Genomic DNA, 25156 nt, shown 5'->3' with positions numbered 1-25156 from the left:
TCGAGACTAATGCAGAGGTCTTTAACCTTTTTCCAGTCGCGAGCACTGCTTGTACCCATCATAAAAAGAGCACCCTTACGTCGAGTTCAATATACGAATGCATGAAAATGACGATGATTTTAATCAATTGAGTGCAATTCCTCCAAGGTCTGTAATTGGAACGTTTATCAAGTGCCCGCAAGCACGAAATCGGTCAAGAGCATCGAGCACTCTGGGTACTTCAGGGCAATGGGTTGAAGATGTCTGCTTTAATGTACAACGTGACTTCATTCCAAAAACACTTCGTGGTATATCTGCTATAGAGAAGGATGGAAGTAGACCAGCGATTCTCAACCGGGCTCCTTGGGCACTCCCCAGGGGCTCCGCACTCCAGAAAAATAAAATAAAAAACAGTAAATTGGAAAAAAAATACATATAAATATTTTAAGTAACATAAATAAATCAGTAACTTTGATGAATAAATAAAAAATAGACCTACGGGGCTCCAGGGTTCATTAAGTACTCGCCTGTGGTTATAGGTCAGAAAATATGGATAAAAGTGGATTTTGTTATAAAAAAGGATGCTTTTGATGGTATGGGTCAAGGAGGGGGGGGGGGGAGTAGAAAGTGAGTATTTACTATTTTTGCTTACTCTATCCTTCCCCAGACAGAATAGATCATGTTGTGATCCAATCATGGTTTTTCGTAGCTTCAATATGTAAAATGATATTTTACGAACAAAGTTAGTTGCTAAATGAATTTTTTGTTCCAAAGATAACCCTCACCACCACAACCAATCAAATAAGCGAAAGCCTAAAGAAGCTTCAGTTTACAACAAGTGACAAAATTACTTAGATAATAATGAACAAAAAAAAATCCTTAACAGAGTTAGCTATAAAGGGATATTTTGGACCACCCATAAATATAAATAGAGAACCGGGTGATGAAGACACGGAGGAAAGATTCCAACCCAAGTACTTCCATTCCCCAAATCAATCGATACTGAGGTCGGAAAAGAAGAGGGGGGGGGCAAAATGTTGAAGATAACAAAGTACTAAAAATGGAGGTTGAGAGAATATATATATATATGGATACTGAGAGGAGAGAAGAGAGTGGGTGCAACGCATGCGTCACCAACCGTAAAGTGTCAGGGATGCAGATGACAAATAGCCGACGTCACATATGTGCGAGGGAACGACAGACTTAAGAGAAATAGCGATTCACCCTGAAAAAAAAGGAGGAATCACATAAAGCGATTTGCTACGTAATCTCCTCACACACAGAAAAAAGTTCATTAACAAAATTGAAAAATCCCTGATTATATTAGGACGCTTTATATTAATCGCGGGTCCGTGATGTAATTCATACGCCAAATGCTGTGCATAGGGAACCTTCCGACTAGATCTCCCAATGAAAACTGATCATGGTGGATCTTCGGGGGTGTTCAGAAAAAGCTTCCCCACAACCGTCTTCGGTGCACAACAATTACATAAATGCAATATTAGGTCGTACGGTAATTAATTACGACATTATCACCTCTTCCAGAAGTAAAATTTCAGTAATTCGCCCTAATAGTGATAGGCCAGAGGTGTATATGTTTAATGAAGTATTCAGCAAAAAATATATTTGAAGTAATTTTAGTGATTCCCAAGCAAATTCACTGCGGCAGTTTAGGGTGCTGATATTACTAATATGCTTTTGCTGTTTTTTTACGGGGCTTTTCTTTTGAAATTCCAATCTGACAGCCCAGGGTTGGGGGGAGTTCGATTACCCTCAAAATGTAAGAGTTGGAATTTCCAATTGCTTCCCAAACATAAGCGGATACATGCTCTTCAAACGGATGGGGGGGGGGGGGAGGGAGAAGAGAGGCGAATTTTCCCCCTCCACCTATGCTACTAATACAAATATCTGAAAGAAAATACAATAACTGTTCGCTTATGTTCCCAACAAGTCTATTGCCTTCACAATAAATGCAGCGGGGTTAGAGGGGTTCACTTGTAATTCTTAGAAATCGAAATGAGGGACAATCAAAAATCGTGGGTGTAATTCACCAACAACCCTCTTTTTCGCCCCTATTAACTGCATGATCGACACATAATCGCGAATACGTGGTTGGGAATTTATGTGCTCGAATAGCAAAACAAATATGGCGTATCAGCCAACCTAGAATTTCCAGGAGCTCTAACCTATAAAAAGACGCCTCGATACACCAATACACGGTCAAACTCGGTTGTAACGTCAATAATTGGCGGTCTGGAATTTTTTGTTCCAAAGATAACCCTCACCACCACAACCAATCAAATAAGCGAAAGCCTAAAGAAGCTTCAGTTTACAACAAGTGACAAAATTACTTAGATAATAAATGAACAAAATTCCAATAGAGAATGATGTTAATTAACTTAGCTTATGTAACGTTGATGAAAAGCAACCACCTCGGATATTAAGGCAAATTTTTCATCATTTTGGTTTCCGTTTTAATGACGTTTTCACCCCCCGAGAAGTTCCTAAAATTAGAGCCGATCACATCCAGGGCATGTTCGCCTGTTGTTTTATGTATACCTAAAAAAAAGATGAGCTGCATTACATGTTTGTCGTTCCGACTTGCTCATTCACAGGACCACTATACAAAACATTTATGTGCCCTTCCATAATTTTTCCTTTTAAACGTCCCGTTTTTTCAACGAAACTCGCTTCAATTTCTAACGTTCACAAGAGTCGGGGATGAACAGAATTTGCATAATTTATAAATTGTGTTATAATAAATATGACCAAAAAAATATTCCCCTATCATTTTGCCAAGTTCATTTTTTACTTATGAATAGAGCCCGGAAGTTCAGGCAAAATGCCCTATAAATGCCTTTTTTTCCTATTTTCAATCCTTTTTTTTTGTAAGAATTGTTTAAGGGTTGTCCTTGAATCTGAGGAGCCATATTCATTAGAATTTCGATATTTTAGGTTTCGAGAACCAAATATCCAATGGCTACAGGTGAAATGGACGACTTCAGTGACGTTAAAGCTTCGCGCGGAGGCTTCCTGCTTTAGTTGTTCCCCAGCCTCATTTAAACGAAAATAGAAGTTTAGGCCTGAGAGACAGACATCAGACAAAGCTTGATTTTGCGTAGAAGTGACAGAGACTTTCTATTTCAGAATAACATTGATTTGCACAGCAATTAATGAACCATCAAATTCACATCGAAATTGTTACAGCAGGCATTAACTAAAACACGATTACAATAATTGAAGATGTTGATGTCGCTCTCCGCTATTCATACGAATGTTTCAACAACTGGCTGATGCGAAGATGAATTCAGGAAGCAAAATTCAACTGCCTCTGCGGGGAATCGAACCCACGTCCTCTCACACGCCGGGTCAGAGAACTAGACCGACCACTACGCTACAAAATTACCGAACCTCTTAGAGCTTGTTATACGCTGAACGTGACACGGCATGTGAGAGGACATGGTTTCGATTTCACGCAGAGGCAACTGAAATTTCTTTCCTGAATTCGTCTTCGCATCAGCCAGTTGTTAAAAACCTGCGTATGATTATAATTGTTCGCATATTATTGTTCTTTAATTTCAGCCAACATCGTTTTGCTTGTTAGGTAATTACGTATTTAGTTGAATAAAAATCACATTGGTAATAAGCTCGAAGGATCACGATAACTCATTTTTTGACTGATAGTAAAGTCAAATTGACTTGGCAGTTATTATAAACTAATATGGAAACAAAGAGCAAATTTTTCAACCATATCAGTCATTTTTCTTACCTTAAATACTCTAATTTTTAATTATTTTCCCTTTTTTTCAATTAATTATAAATGCCTTCTTTGAATGCCTATTTTGAGCATTTTTGGTGCCTTTTTGAATGCTTTTTATTACAATTTTCAGTGCCCAAACTTCCGGTCTACGTATGAAATCGATTCCAGCAGACTTCTTGTAGTACTGCAGTGCTTACCAAGAGTTATTTATAAGTACTATTTTGCACTTTCGCCAACATTTAGCAACATGTTATGTGAAAATAGCGATATCCAGTGTTAACCCGATTTCCTGTATTTTTTTTTTTCTCGATCAATATGGCCACCCTGATCATAAAGAAGTAGAAACTTCATGCACAGTATTTGATCGCTTTTGATTATATTTTTCGTTGAAAAATGCCTTAAAAAAAACGTCAACCTCGGTTGCAACGACCAAAATTTCGTGGTATCTCCGCTGTCGTTTCGATTTTGACTGCATATCTAAGGTTTCTAACCTTATACCGTAGCAAGTAATGACGAAAAACACTTTTCAATGAAAACCTGAATCGGAAGTTTTTTTTTTTCTCCCATGCTTGAATCAACATGAGATCTACACCTAAGAAAAAGGGGGGTGGCATCGAAGATATTTAAGAAAACAAAACTGCATTTTGTTTGTGAATCCCTAAGGAAACTTCCTGATTCATGCGAATGGTAAAATTGCATTCAGAGTTGACAATACGAAGGAAAACTAAAAAAAAAAGTAATGATGTGAATTTTTGTTTTCTTTAATATTTCGAAAATTCGCATCAAAACGCATTATCGAAAGAAAATATTCGAAAAAGAAAATGTATTTTTTAAATCATTCCATCCAATCATGATTCTTCATCTCGTGGGGTGTCCCATCCCCCGAAACAAAGATTAAATCTTGAGATATCGTGAAGGAGGAGGGGGAGGGAGAGAGAAGCACCTTTCACATCACTGACAAATGGTGGAATGTCACGCGAACCTCACCATTGATCGGAGGAAAACATGCACCGAAAGCACAAAATGTTGTAACTCTGGAGCGTGAACATAATAGGAATTTGATATTAACGATGCACTTTTTTCCTCCTTTTCCTCTTCCATATATTCACGATGATTTATGGAAATTTCTATGCGTTTGTTTTAAAAGGATTAAAAAAAACGCGGTCACCAAATATTAATGAATTTTAATAGTCACGGGTTCGTGTAACGCCATTACGTCGTGCAAGGACTGTCGCCTGATACGTTTCAATCAAAAGCTTGATAGTACTTCAAAAGATGGGTTTTGGTTGGACTGACTTTAGTATGAATGAATGGAGACAATTTTAAATTTGGATCATTTAGCAACTACGGAGTGATTCAGAAATCGTGGGCAAAACTGAGAGAAGCGAGAGAACAAACATCTAAATAAATTTTCGTCGTATAAAGCATGGGCGCAACGCAAGCGTTGAACTAGGATCTAGGGCGATGTAGTGGGAGGGGCGATTTATTGTTCAGGTTCATTGAATCGTCCCGTATTTTACGGGACATATAAATTTTTCTCTCATTTTTTGGCTCATCGCCACCCTCTGGATCTACGCATGAGCTGAGGCAGACATCTTCAGCTGTGAATGCAGACTAGGCAGATATTTTCAGCTACGAACGGAGCCGAGGCAAACATTTTCAGCTACGAATGAAGCCGAGGCAAACATTTTCAGCTACGAATGAAGCCAAGACAGACACCATCAGCGGAAAATAAAGGATATAGCTACAAATGAAGCGGAACCGGACATCAGCAGTGAATGTAGCCAAGGCAGATATCTCCAGCTCCGAATGGAGCAGACACCATTAAGTGTTCATTGAATAGTCCCGTATTTTACGGGGCAGATAAATGTTTCCCTCATTTTTAGACTTTCGCCTCTCTCAGGGCGATAGACCCCTTTCCCCTAGATTCGGGCATGCGTTGAACCACTAGACGGCGGTGGCAATGCCACTTGTCATTTCTGTCGTGGATTTTGCGTTTCCATGCGTTTTTATGTATGGTGCCGCGGACGGGAAATACTCTGGTAGGTAACTCGTGGCGGCAATGGACTGGAGTTGATTGGTCATAAAGCCTACCTTGATCAGGAACGTAAGAAGCTTTTCAATTCACAAAACATGAGTTTTTCTTACCAATCATAATAAATGGGGGAAAAAACAGAAAATAACTATAAATGTCATCCATGAAAATAACTATAAATGTCATCTCGGAAACGAAAGCTAATAACTTGAACAGTGCCGCAAGACAAAAAAAAACGCGGTTACATCACCAGAGTAACCTTAAAGGTGATCGAGATTCTTTGTGGAAGAACAGCCTGGTCTGCCGCAGTTAGCGGTAATGTTTGGGGAAAAAACTCTTACGTATTAATAATTCATCATTCTCAGAAAGAACGGTTCCACCACCTCAGTACTGTGAAAGGTCCGACGAAGATGGCCGCCAATACGTTTGCAGAAAATTATTCCCCCATTCTTAGTGCCTGAAAACATTTGTGGTTCCACTTGGGATTTTAACACCAAGAAAATAACATTCGCTCAGAGCACACACATGTCCGATGGTGACATCGACTTTACAAATGTTACGATATCCAAGAAGACATTTCAACAAAGGGGCAGTATTACTGGGCGATTCAGTAATATTCTCCTTGGCGCATTTTACTGGCGAACCATTGATCCCTGAGGCATACTTCCAATTAGAAAGCGTATCCAAAATTATGTGTAGAACTCAGGTAAGTCATTAATGCTGCAATATTGGGTTGTATAATTACTAAAATAAAAAATATATTTTATACAGTCCCCGTGTGCCCAAAACCCCAATTAAAAAGTTGTTGCCCTGTCTCTCCTAAGGCCAAGAAAAAAAACTTCCACGTTCCCAAGTGCAATATCCGTTGAGATATTTGAATGCAGCATAAATGAGGAAAAGAAGTGTTGCCCATTAGCTTTTGCTGTTCTTTCCCAACTTTTCAGTTTTGTTAAATATTGACCCAGCCAAAGTCCGAAATTCGGGCATTGGCCGGTCATTTCACATCATTCGGGATAATCGTTGGCGTATTTTTTCGTGATAATCACGTCCACGTTAGTTATGGTAATCCATCAGACCACAGTCACGATGCGGTAATGGTTTTTTTTTCTGCAAAATTTGGCAGAAAAAAATACATTTGAAGCAACTTACGTAGTGATTCGCAAGCAAATGCACTGCGGCAGTTTAGGGTGCTGATATCACTAATATGCTTTGCTGTTTTTTACGGGGCTTTTCTTTTGAAATTCCAATCTGACAGCCCAAGGGAGGGGTCGATTGCCCTCAAAATGTAAAAGTTGGAATTTTCAGTTGCTTCCCAAACATAAGCGGATACAGGCTCTTCAAACAAAAACAAATTTCACTTTTTCTTCTCTCGTCACATGGAGCTAATCCAATACAGCTTTCTATATATAGACGGGTATCACACGTTGGCGATTAAAAAAATGGATTTGGCTCCTACCGGGTAGTCTTACAAAGCACATCGCGCTTTGGCCGGTGATGTCCGGCCACTTCGCGGAACGGTCGGATAGAGTCCGAATCATTTCTGCAATTGGCTAAGATTTTTGGCCAGTTCACGAAGTAGCCGTCCCCGTCACGAATTGGCCGCACTTCGGGCTTTGGCAGTAACATATACATACTTACAGTCGAAAAATCAGGGGTCATTCAAGTATTACGTCAGCATCGATGGGGGGAAGGGGGTTTCCGATTTGCTGTTTTTTGATGACAAGGGAGGAATGGGATGATGCTTACGTCATCAACCACCATAAAATATTCTTCATGGCATCTTACTGCGCGCCAAATACGAGAAAATTTTTTCGCTTATTTGTGGGAGCACCTGAACTAACATTCCCCCAATGATAAATCCCTTACGGAGCCACATCAGCGATCTCTAAATGTTTCACGGATCCTTCAAGTGCTCTGGAAATGTTTCCGGGCCGCTTAAGTGCTCTGGAACTGTGCAACGCATCACTCAAGTGATCCGTAATTATGCCTGGGATCACTTAAGTAATCTGGGAATGTTCCGCGGGTAACTTGATTGATGTAGAACAGCACCGAGAGGGGGGGGGGGGCACTTAAGTGCTCTAAAATTATGCAACGTGTCAATCAAGGGATCTCTAAATGTGCCAAGGATCGTTTAAGTGTTCTGGAACTGTGTTGCGGGTTACTTAAGTGATCTTTGAATGTGCCACGGGCCACTTAAGTGATCTTTTGAATGTGCCACGGGCCACTTAAATGCTGTAGAGTTGTGCCACTAGTCATTTAAGCGATTTGTAAATGTGCCGCTTAGTTCATTTTTAGAAAATTGGGTTAGAGGGGGCGAGCCACATCACAATCTTCAGGGCCACATTTGGTCCGCGGGTCAAGGGTTTACCAGGTATGGCTTATGGTCGTAATGAATTTCTTAAAAAGAAATTTTGAGTTCTTACCCTTCAAATAGCATTGAAATTAACAGAATTCGATTATAACAACATATGAAGGCATTTTCTCTTTCGAAATTTTATTCTTTAAAAAAATTTTTTTTTTCGTCTGAGGGGAGGCGGGCGAGCCCCCTATGCCCCCTCCCGCGTACGTTTCTGATCCCACCAATATCCGTTAGGAAGTAAGGGGCAGTGATGACGAAATTTTGGTGACAGGGGGGGGGGGGGGTTAGAGTTTCTGCTGAGAAGGGGAGGGGGGTCAAAAATGTCTAAAAATTTGCTTACGTAATACTTGAACGAACTGCCCCTCATAGTGCCAGGTCTCATTTAGGCTTCCGCTGGACCTATGAACTTGTGGCACTGGGCCATGCCCAAATGAGCTCATGAGTTAAGATATCCCTGTTTATACGGGCAACCCTGCGAGATTTTGCATGCGTAGTCGCATTTTTTTTTCACATCATATTTCACTTGAAAGCTCTATCTCTTGAAGAGCCCCCCACCTTCACTTGTTTGACTCCCCCTTTCATCTGATTTCCACCCATGCTCCCCAGGAGGACCGCAAGGGCAGCAATATAGTTCCCAGGTTGAGAACCAGTGCACAACAAATTAGCGTCATTTGTCCACGCTGGTCCAACCTCAGGGAGCCTCGCACTCATTGGGGAAAATTCTTGGTCAAACGGAATTGTCAGACCCGCAAAGCTTGTCCAAAGAGGGGGAGGGTTACTACTCATTAAAAAAAAAGTGTTTAAATGCCGAACCCGAATTTTTCGCTGATCCGAACAGGCTCTGGTCCCAATCAATTGGGATTAGCGGGCAACTACTACCCATTACCAGCAAGTTCGGTGTCAGTCAAGTCACAAAATGCGTACGAAGTCACGACGCACTGAGACAGCAACAATGACAACAAGAAAACAATTCCACACAGACATGGTGTTACTATTTCCACAAATTATGCAAAACTAAAAAAGAAAAAAGAAATTGAGTTCAATGGTCGAGTTTGTTGTAGAATAACATTGAATAGGCATTGGCCTGTTTGTGTGTGTTCTTCATTCAACATGCCATACACCCCACCCCCCCTCCCCAATTCCAAACCACCACATTGGTTGTCTTTTTTTTACCTGCATGAACCCATTGTTATCCAGCACGAGGATCGAGGTGGAAGGAGGGGGAGAGGGTGTTGGTTAAACGTCTGATCCCCCCCCTTCCCCCGACACTGCATAACAACCTTCTTTTTCCCCTCCCCCTAGTTCCTTGACCCATACACACACACACACAATCTCGCGTAACGTACGAACATGGGCTGGCCCTCGTGTGTGTGAGAGTATATATCCTCGTCACAGGTCTCTCTTCCTCCTCTTTCCCCGCATTTTCTGCCCCAGCCGACCGTGACGTGACGACGCCGGGTTCCAGAGTAAACGACCTCACACAACACACACGCTGGTTGGTTGGTTGGCTGGCTGGCTTGGAGTGGTGGAGTGGGGGAGTTCCTCTTGTATAATAACGCAGTACTATATACGAGGTTCTTCCTCCCCCTCCTCCTTTTCCTACTTCACCTGATTGGCTGCTAATCTGCACAAGGTGAGCTAAATTGCCGAGCTTGGTAAATCCGATCTGGTTTCATTATTTCTTTGTGTTTCCCTCCCCCCCCTCTTTCTTAGCCTTCCACATTTGGGATAAAAAAAAAAAGGGGTTGCAATGTATTATAGTGGATAAGAAAAGCGACACTTATCACAACCACCAACAAAGATAAAATCCACAAAACATGCATGATGTCTTCAGGGGTGCCCAACAAATGGCACAGATCTCTGCCAAACAAAGCCGCCCCACCCCTCCCCACCAACAAACAAAAAAAAAATTGACATTACAGATATAAAGCTACACGTAATCAAAATTTCCCAATTACAAATTGGGGAGGGGGGGGGGAAGGAAAAATCACTCAACTGCCCGACCGGCATGAAGATGAAGGGAAAACGTGTGTCTCCCCCCCCCCCGAGGATTATGAGGTTTCTCTAAATGGTATCCGTGGACCCTCCGAGGATCTATGGTGCCCATCTTAGAAATTGGTCAGTGAAGATCACTAGCGTTCAGTGAAAAATTCTCTCTTTCATAGACCCCGCAAGAACTTTGTGAGCAAACTCCAACATCTCTCTCTCCCCCCATTAAAAATTTATTTGAATAAAGAATTCTAAATTAAAGGGGGGGGGGGGAAGTACAACTACTTTACACATCCCTTCCATGTTCTCTGGGATTGCAACAATTTCAGCCTCACATCTTGAGAGTCCACGAAGGCAGGAGTACATAAACGGGGTATGAAAGAAGGGGAGAAAGGAAGAGTCGCTAAAATACACCTCATACTGCATTTGCAGTGGCGCCGATAGGTAGTTAACACAAAGAAATAGCTTCCCCCCCCCCCCCAAGGGCATGAGACCGGTGCGGCTGCAAAAAATGTACGCTTTTTTGACACGCCTCCTCCCGTTTAATAGCGGAAATAAATTTCGCACATTATTCTTTTAATTAAATAAATAACTATAAAACAAGGGTTACTCCTCGGAATCAGTAACGTAACGCGTAATTTTCTTGGGGGGGGGGTAAACTTTTTTTCTCTTCCCAAAGGTGGTGGAGCAGGCTTTGCGTATGCCTTTACTAGCAATTACAGTCAGCCCCGGACGGATATCAACGATTCCAGCACACAATATCAGATTAAGTGAGGTATTCCGATTATACGGGGAACAATTCAATTGCTGTTTTGCAACGTTAATATAGAGTTTGTATATTGAAAACTGATGGAGGATCAATATTAATAAAGCTTCTCGAATATATCAGACATCAAAAATGAAATGAAAATTATATTTAATTACAATGATCTCACGACTTTTTATAATAAAAGCGCCCTCTACTGGCTCATCAGAGAAAAAAAAGTTAAATTTTCGTTTTGAAGACAACTTGAACAGGGTTGGCACAGGTTTCTAACGATTTAAACTTGTCAAGTCAAAAACCCTACTGTCAAAAATATTGCTTTTCAATTTAAAAATTCCCGTTGAAATACACGCATTGATTGCAAGTAATGTTTAAAGTGACTACGTTATATAATATAAATAAATACTTGATATGATTGTAAAATAATATTCTTCCAAATTATTTTGGACAAGATATGTGTATTTTTTCTTGTAAAATATACAATTTGAAAAGAGCATAGCATTAGTGCTAAAAGGAAAAACTATGGGATGATTCGATATTCTTCAATTCAAGATGAGATTCTCAACCTTCCAAAATTTCTTCAACTGTTTATATATGTGTATATTGATATAAACCATCTGCTGTACTCTTTTCATAGCATATAAGTGTTTAAAAGTTCTTTTACGCCAAAAATGTAACGTTGATTTTTGTTATTAAATTATCTGGATAATCACTGAGAAACTCCTTTAACTTATTCTAAGAACAATAGTAAGAATATGAGTAAGTTTAACTATTATATGGTATATTTATTATCATTTCATAATGCAATGGTTTTCCAATTGAAGATGTATCTAAACGTGCAAAACAATGCTTTGAATATCAAGTGCAGCCAGCTCTGCTCTTTGATATTGAAAATACTCTTTACAACTCTGTATTTATACAACCTAAGCCAATAAACATTTTAGGTGGTAATAAATGAGTTTAATTAGTGCATTAACAGATGCTGCTACTCGAGAACTTTCAATATGGAACTTTGAGCAGATCAGAAAATTTAAAATATCAACATATATTTTATCAACTATACGGTAATTAAAAATTTAAAACACTTTTAATCTGCATAAAAGTTATTTTTTTTGTTATTTAACATATCTATCAGGTTAAAAAAAAAAAAAAAGAACTGTTTGACAACATTGACAATAAATTTTTGGCTGTTTTAATACTTAAATAAGTTTTCTTTGGTTTCTGAAGCCAAAAACCTAATGCTGATGCCCTATCACACATAATTTGAATAAACAGCTCTATTTCTCTTAAGTAGATTGAACACAGGTAATCAGTGGTTCAGATGACATATAATCTGTTCTAGACTCTTTTGTATGTCGAAAAATTAAAAATTTCAAATTATAATCAATATTTTGTTTTAATTATTATACTAAATTAGTGTTTAAAATAAAACTTAATATATATAAAAAAGTAAGTTTCTCATCATGTTATCAACCTATTGTGTTCAAAATATTATTCAAAAACATTCATTCATGTTTTTGACGGTTTTCGATAGTTTTTGACGCTTGCTATGCCAAAAACCCAACCCTGAACTTGAATACTCAAACAAGATTTATCTTAACTTAGTAATTATATTTTCCATTAAATCCGAATTCAATAAAACATTATGCACATAGTTAGTGGTTGATGTGTATTAACAGTTGCCGTATGAAGCGTAATATTCGATCAATCGGGGGGAAAAATCGTTGAAATCATTCTCAGCGGAGAACTTTAACATTGTTTCTATGCGAAAAATTTCAGTTCAGGAGGATTTTATCTGTTTAAGCGGGGTATCTCCGTTTATCCGTTAATCGATTAAGCGGAGCCGACTGTATTTTCAACCCGGGCCTCCCGTGAGGTAGGGACGACCTGGAAGGGAAAGGTAACCGAAACTTAGAGGGAGATCAAAAAATTATATACCTATTCTTGTAAATGAATTTGAAACCGATGAAACTTGGAGCGCACCCAAAAAAAGGAGGGGGGGGGGGTTGGAATGATCGCTATTGTTAAGAGCAGGATATTATGGGAAAATTTTGTCTGTTCCATTAAATACGGGACGAGCACCTATACAATTTGTCGCCCCTCTCGACACATATCGCTCTGAATCCGCACTTCCATGAAACTGACATCAAATGCTTTGCTATCTATCTATGAAATCGAAATAATCGTCACATAAGCTATAATAAAGATTATTATTATGCTCATGATATAGCGTAATTCAGTGGCTCTCGAAGTGCGCGTCGCGGCTCTTAGAGGTATCACCAACCTCTCTCAGGGGTGTCGCGAGGAGTTGTGCCTGTTCCGCGCTTTGAAGTGATTCTTTTCCGGACTTTTCTGAGGAGCTGCGGATGAACGATGATAAGGCTAAAGAAGCCGCGAGTGGAGAGAACCAATGGCCTAGTTGATTTAATCACGAGATTGACAGATTATTATGCCGGGAATATACCATAAAAATTTGATAAAAGTTCTTTTGTAAAATTTAAAAATTTAACCAATAAGCGTATTGGTTACATTCGCTCGAAGGCAATAGATTGGCTTATTGTTTTGGTTTTTTTTTCAAGTTTTCTAAAAGATCTTTTATCAAATTTTCATAGTGTATTCCCGTCCTTAGACCTTTCACTTTCAATTGAATTGAGAGATTCATTTTTTTCGTACGCAAAGTTTACAAATTGGAATTATTTTGATATGGACACAATTGTTTTGACAGTTTTTGTTAAAATATAGGTTAAATGTACATTCATGAAAATTTTGGAGAGGAACAGGTAGAACCCTCCTCCTCTCAAACTTTTTTTCAGGGCAAAAGGCTTTGGCACCGATACATTCATAGGTGCACCCGTCCCCTTGTATGTATTTCACGGTGCCCATCCGCGTGAGACTACGAGAAATTAGATCAACCCCTTTCCAATCAAACCAAATATCACACACAAATATATTCAGGTCGAAAGTCGTGTACACACACAACACACTAAGATTAAGCCACTCATGTGCGCGCGTTCTCTCTTCAACACACTCACACTGTCTATTTCGGGTCAACTTTAAATTCCAATGATGAAACACAAACTTCAGAACTATTCGGGAATTGTTTTCTCTGTACCTTTGAAAACGGAAATAAAATAAAAAAAAATAGAGTAAAAATACGCGTAAAATTAGTTAACGAGGGAGCGGTGGTAAATCGGCATTCATGATAGGGCTATGGTAGGATGGCAAGTTGAATGAAGAAAGAACAAACAGGTAAAAGAAGAAACTCTGGCGGAAGTGCCCAGGGGCTGGGTCCACAATACGTTCTGGGGGGGGGGGGGAAGGGTAAAGAATTGCATATAGGCCCTAGTACTGATGGAGGGAAAGGGGGTGGAAGGTAGAAGAGACAGCGAAAAGATACTACACTTTTTGGAAGAGAGTCAATGCTCGCTGGCGGCACCGAACCCAGAACCACTGGGCCGAGACGGGCCAGCGGCGAAAAAAAGAGCAACTCACACCAATGGAAGAGATATCGTGCCAAAAAAAAGAAGACAAATATTCCGCGACCTTATTGAATTTTTTTTTTTTAAATCTATTCCAGCGGTTGGGCATACGTAGGATCTATCTCTACGAGATTTGCATAATCCAAGTCATCCCTAAAGTCCTCGGAAGCACGTGAAATCTTACGAATGAGTTCAATGGACATTGAAAACATCCGATAATCACAATCAACTTAGCTCAGGTCATCAATGCATGGCCCATGGACCGCACGTGGCCCTCGAAGCTCTTTGCAGTGGCCCCGCTATAACGTTTATAGAAGCGATGGGGGGGGGGGAAAATCTCAATGAATCAAGCAAACCCTTTCCAGAATTGGTGAAAGAAATAATTTCAAAATTACTTTTACAAAACTTACTTTTATTAATGAGAGAAATAACTCGAGAATTTTCGAAACAAATCACTATATAATTAATGAAAATAATAATTTTAGAATTATCGACAGAAATAATTTTAGAATTAATGCGAAATGATTTTATAATCGGAGAAAGCAATAAGAAATAATATAAATAACCGGAGAAAAAGGAAGATAACTTGATAATTATAGAGAAATGGTTTCATACTTATAGTAAGAAATAATTTCTAAATTATCGAAAATTATTATAATTTTAGAATTAATGCGAAATGGTTTCATAATTTTACAGTAGAAAGAGATAATTTCAGAATTTGTGAAAAAAATCATTTCACCTATCAAGGAAATTCATAATTAATGAAAAATATTTCCTAAGTTATCGAAAAAACCAGAATTATCGGAAGAAGATATTTCCAGAATTATCGGAAGAATATATTTCCACAATTATCGGAAGAAAAATATTTACAGAATTATCGAGAGAACCAGAATTATCAAAAGAAAAATATTTCCAGAATTATTGAAAGAAATATTTCCAGAACTAATTAAGTTTCATAAGCAATAATCAATCAATGCAAAAATAATTTCAGAACTGATGAAGGTTCATAGTCAGGGCCGTCAGAAGACCATCATGGGAACCCCGGGCCAAGTGGTTTTTCTGAGCCCCTCATAAAAAAAATATACACGCTCTCTTGAAAATTTCAACAAGATCTCATTTTTTTGAGCCCCCCTCCCCCCTTCTTCTCTAGAAGCCCCCCAGGCTGTCCCAGGTAGACGGAAGCGTTGAGACGGCACTGTTCATACTCTTCATGGGGGGAAAAAAAAATCAAAATTCTTCAATAATATAAGGCATCCTGTTTGAATCCTAGCTTTGAACCCAGAGACCAACCGGTTAACACTCCCCGTGTGAATTTAGATACCACAGTATGAATGGTTGGCTCTCGGGCTTCATGGAATTTTTTTTTTTCCTGGAATGTCTGAAAATTTGAAGGCCTCTTTTGTAAAAGAAAAAAATTGGTATTACAATGGCTAATGAAATTTGGAATTACGAGGAAAATCGCAGCAGTGACATCTATGATCACATATACTGCGAATATAAGATTCTGATTTGATAAATGAATGGAAGGATTATTCAAAATCGATTCAAAACACATCAATAATTTCATCAAGTGCTCTCTGAAACTAAATTTACAAGGGAAAATATTTTTATTACCTACTGATTAATTTATAAATCAAACAATTTTACATATTAAATTCCAGCGACTATGTTAACGTTTCGATTTCGACATACGATCGTATCAAGCGTTCTGAGCTATTCTCAGCACGTCAGTTACCCATAAACTGACGTACGCGTTCAATTGAACGCTATCGCACTCAGCTATTAACGGAAATTCTGACTAGTACGTCAGTTCTTAAGAAATTCAGGCCGGTCGTCCACTGTATCCACGAACGAAAGCAAGTCGCATGCACGCGCAAGAGCGCTATTTGTTCCGCGACGCGTTTTCGCTCCTAGTACCATCCAGTGGAAAACCGGCTTCGATAAAAAAAAGTCGCGCGCAGATGTCTGTATTTGCACGACTGATCACATAGCACGGAAGTACGAGAACTTCGTCCATTTCAGTCTGAACATAGTGCGCCCGTATTTCAGATTCTGAAAACGTCTCCGATTGGTTAAAAACCCGAATTTCAATTTTTTTCTATAACTTGAAATTCGGGTTTTTAACCAATCGAAGATTACGCGGGTTTCCAGAATCTGAAATACGGACGCACTATGTTCACACCCTTAGCAGAGGTTTTTTAGCGAGTGATTTCCGGCTACAACAACAGACGACAAAAATTTCTGATTCGAGTGGGATCTTGAGTCTCTTGCCGTATCCGCGCAGGCACAATACGGTTGTTTACAGTTTTTTTTTAGCGTCACTCGCTCTGTTTTTTCCGCGCTTATTGGAGTTTTTAGTTCTAAAATATGTTCATTTCAAAAATTTATACGCAAATTATTTGGGGAAAAATGGGCCATTAGTCAATTGTGCGAGATGAATCAAGCCTAAAACGAAGTGGGGAAAAAATATTCAGGGGTTACTTTTATACGATCCTTTAGATCAGAGGTCTTCAACTTTTTTTTTCCAGTCGCCAGCGCTGCCTGTACCCATCATAAAAAGAAGAGCACTCTTACCGCAATCCTTGAATGCAATTGATCCAAAGTGTTTAACTGAAACGTTGATCAAGTGCTCGTGAGCACGAAATTGTACACGAGCACCGAGCACTCTGAGTACTTTAGGGAGCACCGTGGTGCTCGCGAGTAACGGGTTGAAGATGCCCGCTTTGGGTGGTGCAAAACAGCCCCAGTTTCGATCAGAACGTGACCATCAAATCACTGTTATTAGGAACCATCGAGTCGATTTCGACTCTTGGTGACTCTATAGATCATGGCTTTCCAAGTTGGTGTGTCATTCACAGCATGTCTCAGTTGTGCTAGCTTCATTCTAGTGCTTTGCAACACCTCTTCTATCCATCTAGTGCTCGGACTGCCTTTCCCTCTCGTTTCCTCCATGCTTCCAAGAATTGCCATTTTCTCTAGTGAGCCTTCTGTACGCATTACATGGGCAAAGTAAGGTAGTTTCTGTTTAGTGACTGTTGCTTCTACAGAATAGTCACAGCCTTGACTTCTTCGATAACCGATTTGTTAGTCCTTTTAGCTGTCCATGGAATTCTCAGCATCCTCCTCCTCCAGCACCAAAGTTCGAAGGAATCAATTATTTTCTTATCTGCTTTCCGTAGTGTCCAGCTCTCACATCCATATATAAAGACATGAAAGACCAACACATTTATAATTCTAATTTTTGTTTTCATTGATACATCTTTGTCTTTCATTATTATATTAAGCTTTCTCATGGCTGTTTTACCCAGAACTACTCGTCTTTTTATTTCTTCTGTGTTCCCTCTTTTACAATTCTTGATCCTAGGAAATCAAATCTGTCCACAATCTCAAAACTTTCGCCATTTAGTTGAAAACTGAATATCTGCTGTAGTCGTGATCTTTGTTTTTTCCGTATTTAGGTAGAGTCCAAGCTTCTCACTTTGTTTTTACTCTAGATATAATGTTCTTCAGGTCCTCTTCAGATTCTGCCATCAGCATATCTGAGGTTGTTGATCACTCTTCCTCCAATTTTGACACCTGCCTCTAATTCCTCTAAATAGGATGCTCTCATTATATATTCTCCATAGAGTAAATAGTTTTGGGGAAAGGATGCATCCTTGTCGAACCCCCTTTTTTCAATTCCAAACCATTCAGTTAAGCCATAGATTGTTCTTACACTTGCCTCTTGGTTAATATATAAATTTCTGATCAAGCAGACCAGGTGATTAGGCACTCCCATTGTTTCAAGAATATCCCAAAGCTTATCATGATCAACACAGTCAAAGGCCTTTGTATAATCGATGAAACAAAAATATAACTTCTTTTGACGTTCTTTTGCTGCCTCCATTATCCATCTTATAATGGCAATTTGGTCTCTAGTTCCCCTATTTCTTCCGAAACCTGCTCAAATCACTATCGATCATATAATGATAAATAATCAGTTAATTACGGCTTTAAAGGTATGATTTAAAGTTAAACGATACAATTATTTTCTACATATGAATAAACAGCATTTACTTTTTAATTACTTTTTTTTTGACAGAAAAATTTAACTTTATCTTGACAAAAGTTCCAGGTGAAATCAAGCAGCACAGATATGTTTGGCAAGCGATATCCAAAATCGCAGATGCATCACCAACTCAAATACATGAGTTGACAGATAAGGTCTCCAGTCGGGTGAAATCGAAACAGTTTGGAAATTCCCATTAGAGAATAGCCGCTAGGCGAAATTCAATCTTTTCTCAGGACTCGTAAAAAGTAGCAACGGATTACGGTACTTAATAGAAATTGCGGTCAGCGAAAGTTCTTCATTTGATCATTTTTATCTCACCACGGTCATTTTCTGCACACGACGGGCTAGACCGAGATTTACAATTTATAGCCGATTCTGAACGGTAGCCTTGTTTTCCATATTCATCGAGAAGTTGGTGCGCTAACCCCTCGGTGTGAGACTCCCTGCAGTAGCAATTTTTTTCTTTGGTCATGTCGCCGTTTTTGTTGTACCCCCGTGGCAGGCAAGTTTCTGGCAAGGACGAACCTGGTATCGAATTCACGACACCTCCAAACATCCTTTCGTAATTTAGGGGCCATTCAAGTATTACGTAAGCAGATTTTCAGCCATTTTTGATCCCCTCTCCCCCCCCCCCCCGTCAGAAGCTTAGAATATTTCATATCTTCAAAAAGGGGTGGTTGATGACATAAGCAACCTTCAAACCCTCTTGTCATCAAAAGCAAGCAAATCCGAACCCCCCCCCCTCGATGCTGACGTAATTCTTGAATGACCCCTTAGGCGAGTATCTTATCGACCCTTCGCCGCGCCCGTGAAGGTTCTTCCACCAAAATATGTCGAAACATTTCCAAACATAAAAAAAAGGCCAACTAAATCTTTTATTTAAAAAAAAAAAAATTTAGGCAGTGCTAAGGACGTTCAGTTATGAAAAATGGCAACTATATGGCATTAAAATATGGGGAAATAGTCTTAATACTAATCTAAATCACCCAGGGAGAGAGAAGGAAAAAAAAATGAAAGCAACGTGATCTAGAAATTTTCATTCAGTAATGGGCTTGGCATGGTCGAAATTAAAGAAGGTCAGAGGACAGAGAGAGATGCGTTGAGCAAGCAATTGCTGCTCACTCCTCATGAGGTGAGTATCAATGTCCGTTAAGTAATAATAACGATTGGTGAGAATTAAAAAAAGAAAGTATAACAAAACGATAGTCGTGTACCAAATCCAATCATAAATATTCATTCACCTGGCGCATGAAGCCGCTGAAAACTAAAAAATAAAATTGCACAGAGAATCGGTTTTCCACTATCGAATATCGCGTTGGTGGTGGAATCAACTTATGCAAGGTGAGCAAGTTTGTTGTCTTTATGGAAGGGGAGAAAAAAAGTCAAGGACGTCTCACTCCGTTCTAAGGGAACGTCATCATCTTAAAAAAAAAAATTAGGAATGCTTTTCTTCTTCCTTTCCTAAGGATGAATTTTTTATTACTATTTTGGGTAAAAAAAAACCAAGAAACATCCGAAGGCCGAAGAACTCGGTCCAAGAATAATGGACGGACAAGGTAAACCGGCAGACATCTGGTATCGGACGCCCGTGTTATACACAACACACACTTTTACAAGGCGTTTTTATCTGGCAACGATAAGATGATCATCATCCATGGCCAATAATACAAAACGCGAATTCATTCCAGAGAATTCTTCCCTCCGCAAGCGCGAGCTTATGGGGCTTCTTCAAGGCTCTTGTACACAATAATCTCGATAAATAATTCAATGGCTTCCTAAGTCCTTAGTTACAAAAATCGTCTACAGCTTAACTTCCTCAATATCATATCAACAGTGTTTTAGTAATTTTTTTTTCTTGGGAAATATTAAGGAAATTTTAATAACAGTACAATCTCGCGTTTAACACTTTCTTTTTTTTTACCCGTCTTTCAATCCGAGCACAACTCCGGTCTATCGCCGCCATGAGCACTCAATACTCAGACTATAAGTTACACACACACACACACACACACTCCCGGCACAATATACTACCTAGTTGTGCCGGAAGTGTGAGCGTGTGTAACTAACAAGTCTGAGTAAGTATATAATGTTGTGTCTGATTCTCAGTGTTGCCATCTATATTTCAGAAGTGAAGCGGGTGAAGTGCAATGATTGAATATTTGTACCATTGTAGGCCTGTTGCTCTCTGTGGAGGGACTTAATAATGAGGAGATCGGCTCACATTTCGTTTAAGACAAAAACTCGTTTACACTAATCAGATCATATATCTGATGACACCCGTGGCCCTCATACGATGTGGCCTGCGATATCTCACAAACTAATTTTATAAAAAATAATAATAAGTGGTAAATTTAGAGAACACTTAAGGAAGCCATGGTATATTTACAGATTACTTGGATGACCCGCGACATGGATATAGATCACTTGAGCGGTCCGTGATGCAGTTTCACATCACTAAAGTTACTCGTGACAGTTCCCGATTACTCGCAGCTCCTGACTACTTGCTCATCACTAAAATCACCCGCGGCACATTTAAAGATCACTGAAGTCAACAGATTTTTTTTTTCTTTGTCAATCATCATGACTCTTGCCACACTGCTATATGCCCTTTCTTCAGAGTGGCCCCACAAGTTGGAATTTCTTATACAATCGCCTGACTCAAGTGGCATGAGGCGCACAGTTCCACGTCACTCAAATGAGCCGCGTATATTTAGAGATAGCTTGAGCGACCCACGACAATATTCCACATCATTTGAGTGGTACAGTTCGGCATCACTCAATTGGTGAGAGGCACATTTACAGATCACTCAAGGGAACTGCGGCATATTTGCAAATCCACTCGAGTTTCCTGCGGCACAGTTCCGGTTATATTGTTCAGAGTCTCATATGGAGTGCTCTTCGACATAGAGGCGTAAGCAGTAGAAAGGAAGCGACACGCGGGCTGCGCCTAAAATGCAAAAAAAGTTGCGAATTTCGGGGCGCTGGGCACGTGCTTCGTTTGCCAATGCGAGAAATGGGCCCTGGAAATGTGTCGCGGTCACTGAAGTATGTTTTCCCCATAAATAAATTGCCAGAGGTACCCAATCTGTGAGGACAATGAGCCGATATTCCTATATGGCGATGTGGCCTCCTGGGTATCCCTAGGTTTGAATTTCGCTGAAGTGAACCGGAAATGTGCCACCTAGTTCATTTCTACAAAATTAGGTTGAGATCGAGGGCCGTACCAGATGACTCCGAGGGCCACATTTGTTTCCGCGCGTCTAGGGTTGAGCAAAGATGATGAAATAATCCAAAAGAGGTCATTAAAGTATTACGTCAGCATCAAGGGGGGGAGGGAGGGGTTTCGGATTTGCTGACTTTTGATGACAGGGGGGGGGGGTGTTTGAAGGTTGCTTACGTCATCCGAGATTCCCTAGCAATGCGTTTCAGACATGTATATGCCTTTACAATGGTTTGTCACTTCTTTGATGCTGCCAGTATTATGTTTATTCCTTTAAAATGGTTTGCCACTTTTCGAATCCTCCCAGCAATTGAAGAAAACCTGGGCAGCGCCGCGGGTACTATAGCTAGTTTTATATATCTCTTTCACCAAAATCTTATGAAGTTTTAAGCTCCGTGAACTTTAATTTGTCTGTTCAAATGCGTCTCTTAACGCGAAAAAAAAGGGATGCACTGCCATTAATATGGAAGCTATTGCACCGAGACTTTTATCATGGATTCAGAGGCCAAAAAGGAAAAAGACATAGGCATTATTTTTTTTTTTCTCGAGTTGACCTTTGTTTTAACCCTGTAGGCAAGGCGCCCGACCGACAAAATAAAAAAAAAAATTTCTTTCGTTCTTTCCCTAAATACTCGCGCGCATGTACACAAATGCTGCAAAGGTCTAGTAACTCGACACCAACAGGCACTGATAAGAGAAGAAAATAAAATCCAATGACGAGGGCAGGCAGAGAGCGAGAGAAAAACCAAAAAGTGTAAGAAGTAAATTGCATCGAAATGACATCATACGCACGCACACATACAATGATTGTCTCAGTCACTTATTAGGTCACTGGCAAATGTTTTAGAGTCTTCACAATTTCGTACCCAACTGCGACACGCATAATGTGAGTGTGGCCCAAGACAAAGAAAAGAAAATTGTGGACTGAAAATTTAAGACACTATTTATTATTAGCAGGGCTCTTCAGAGAATTGCCCGCTGGGCATAATTGGCCCTCGGAGCTTTTTTTGTCGCGTCCCGGCGGTCATTTTTAGAAAACGGTTAGTTCTAGAATAAATGAAAACAATAATTCCGGAATCAATGAAAGAAATAATTCCATAACAAATTGATGAAAATTCAGAATTAATGAAAGGGATAATTTTTGTATGGTTACAAGTAAAAATCATGCGAATCATGAAAATTGGAATTTTTATAGAAAACCTATATTTTCGTGAATAAAGGAGCGCTATTTTCACGAAAATGCGCAGAAGTATTGCACAAGTTATTACAATATCTTTTTCAAGTTGCGTCATTTGCAGGTTTTTTGATGCAGGGTTTCGATCGAAAACTTTTTTCTCATTTAATTTTTGTCGGTTCCCTCCCCCCCCCCCCCCAAATCCAATCGTGACTGATTTTCACTGGAAATGGTGAGAACTAACACAGGGTATATACGACCGAAATCTCAGGGCGATTTCGTTCAGTATTTTTCTAGAAATACGAGATATACATATGTCCAAAAAAGGACACAGACGTTTGGAAACAGTGTATATAGTAGAGTAGAAGGATGTGGTGATGAGAGGAGAATTACAAAAGCTCCGTTCACATGGGAAATAGAAAAGGCGGATTTGAAACCGGCTTAAAGAATTTTCACCAATGACTGCTCTCCATTTCTTTCCTGACGAAGGAAAAACAGTCGTCAAGCGGGTGATAGAACTCCCAATGGTATCGCAATATTTGCACATGTGAACAAAGCTTAATAGGAGTTATAAAAATGAACTGAGTTAAAAAGAACACTTTTTTTTTTTTTCATAGGGTTTCAACAAAGCTTCGCGATGATGAGGAGAGAAGAAAGAAAGCAGAGAAAACTTGTTTCAATTCAGAGCAACTCCTGGACCATCTTTCTCCCGGACGGGAGGGGGCGGGGGTGATATTGCCCACATCAACTTTTTAAGCGGCATAGCAGCGATGCTACAACGATGGCTTATTTTTTATTTAAGTAGGTCACAGCAAGTGCAAGGTAAGGGGGTGTAAGGAAAAGTGTTTCTCATGGAGAAATGAACTTTAGGAAATGTTTGGGCTTGCCAATACGTCACAGGCTTCTCAAACGGAAGGAGGTGAATCACCGACGATGTGTATAGTGAACGGGGCAGCCAAATGTCTACCTCCGATCTCTCCCCGCATCAGCCTATGCCCTTGACAAGTATTTCCGAAGACAGCGGGTATGTTTTCGAGACTTGAACCTATCTAGGTCCGATTCCTGCGTGGGAACAGTTGCCAACAGAGTCAAAAAATTTTCCAACTGGATTCTTCATCAAAAACAACTAGAACAAATTTTAGTCATTATTTAGATTACTATACGTCCCGTATTTCCCGGGACATTTATACCACGTATTTTCAAGTAGTTTAGTAATAGAACACCAAGTACACAGGAAATGTTTTTGAAAAAGACTAGAAAAACTAGCAAACAAGAAAAAACAACCAGATGGGCATTTTTCCCAACTACATGGCCGAAAAAAAACCAGATCTAGATGGAAAATAACCAAGTTGGCAACACTGCGTGGGAAATGGAAAAACAGAAACATTGGTCCAGGGACTGGAATTCACACGACCTACAAATTTGCCAACTCTGTTTCCTCAAACTTTCTTCGCCCGCGGCCCTCTTTTAACATTTTTTTCCCGTGGCCTCCTGTCTTATACTGGACTTCCTCCCCCACATCAAGGAGCGGGACCTTTCATACTTAGGGGTCATTCACGTATTACGTCAGCATCGGGGGGGGGGGGGGTTCCGGATTTGCTGACTTTTGATGACGGGGGAGGGGGTGTTTGAAGGTTGCTTACGTCATCAACCACCCCTTTTTGAAGATATGAAATATTCTAAGCTGCTGACGAAATTTTGCTGACGGGGGGGGGGGGGGGTTCAGTGTTTTGCTGACAAAGGGGGGAGGGGGTCAAAAATGGCTGAAAATCTGCTTACGTAATACTTGAATGGCCCCTTATTGGACAGATGTTTTGAACTAATTTTAGTCAACAAAAATTTCACTAGTCGAGTTGACCTTTGATTGAGTTATGAGGGTGTCAACACCTTGGGGAGTGTGGCGCATACTTAGCTGGAAGTAACACTGCTTACATATTTACTTAATATAGCACATCATGGTGTCATATCTAGATATATCCCCCTCCCCCCATTGATATCAAGCTCGGAGCCATAGTCGGATGAGTCATAGCAGACTTAATTCATTGACATCGAGTCGGCCGTGGATAGGGAGCCCACGCGTTAAAACTGCTCGTCCTATGCAGGGTCCTTTTATCAGCACCAACCCCCCCCCCCCAAGTTGGCTGGAGTACCCGTGCACCAATTTACATACTTATTTTCGAAAAACACGATCCATTATTTACGGGGCCCCAAGAATGGAACTCATCATTAAGAGGGTCCTGGTTCTATGGACACAGTTCTGCTTCATTCTAAAAGAAGTCACACTTCTCTATGACCCCCACATCCTGGAGCAGGAACATCCTTTGGCGGGACCCCCTAGGCCAAACTT

At 39.9% G+C, this 25156-nt stretch overlaps 1 protein-coding gene across 5 annotated transcripts in view; it reads right to left on the bottom strand.

Moving 5' to 3' along the window:
* Positions 1-25156, bottom strand: part of LOC149080729 (single-stranded DNA-binding protein 3-like) — a 189831-nt gene that overhangs the window by 118222 nt on the left and 46453 nt on the right. The window lies entirely within an intron of this gene.

Source organism: Pholcus phalangioides, unplaced genomic scaffold (assembly GCF_987345545.1).
Source record: "Pholcus phalangioides strain wild (caught in Gottingen) unplaced genomic scaffold, Ppha-v1.0 ptg000010l_1, whole genome shotgun sequence".
NCBI classification, from domain to species: domain Eukaryota; kingdom Metazoa; phylum Arthropoda; class Arachnida; order Araneae; family Pholcidae; genus Pholcus; species Pholcus phalangioides.
Note: the sequence above shows the minus strand (reverse complement) of the source record. Positions and strands in the feature narration are given on the sequence as shown.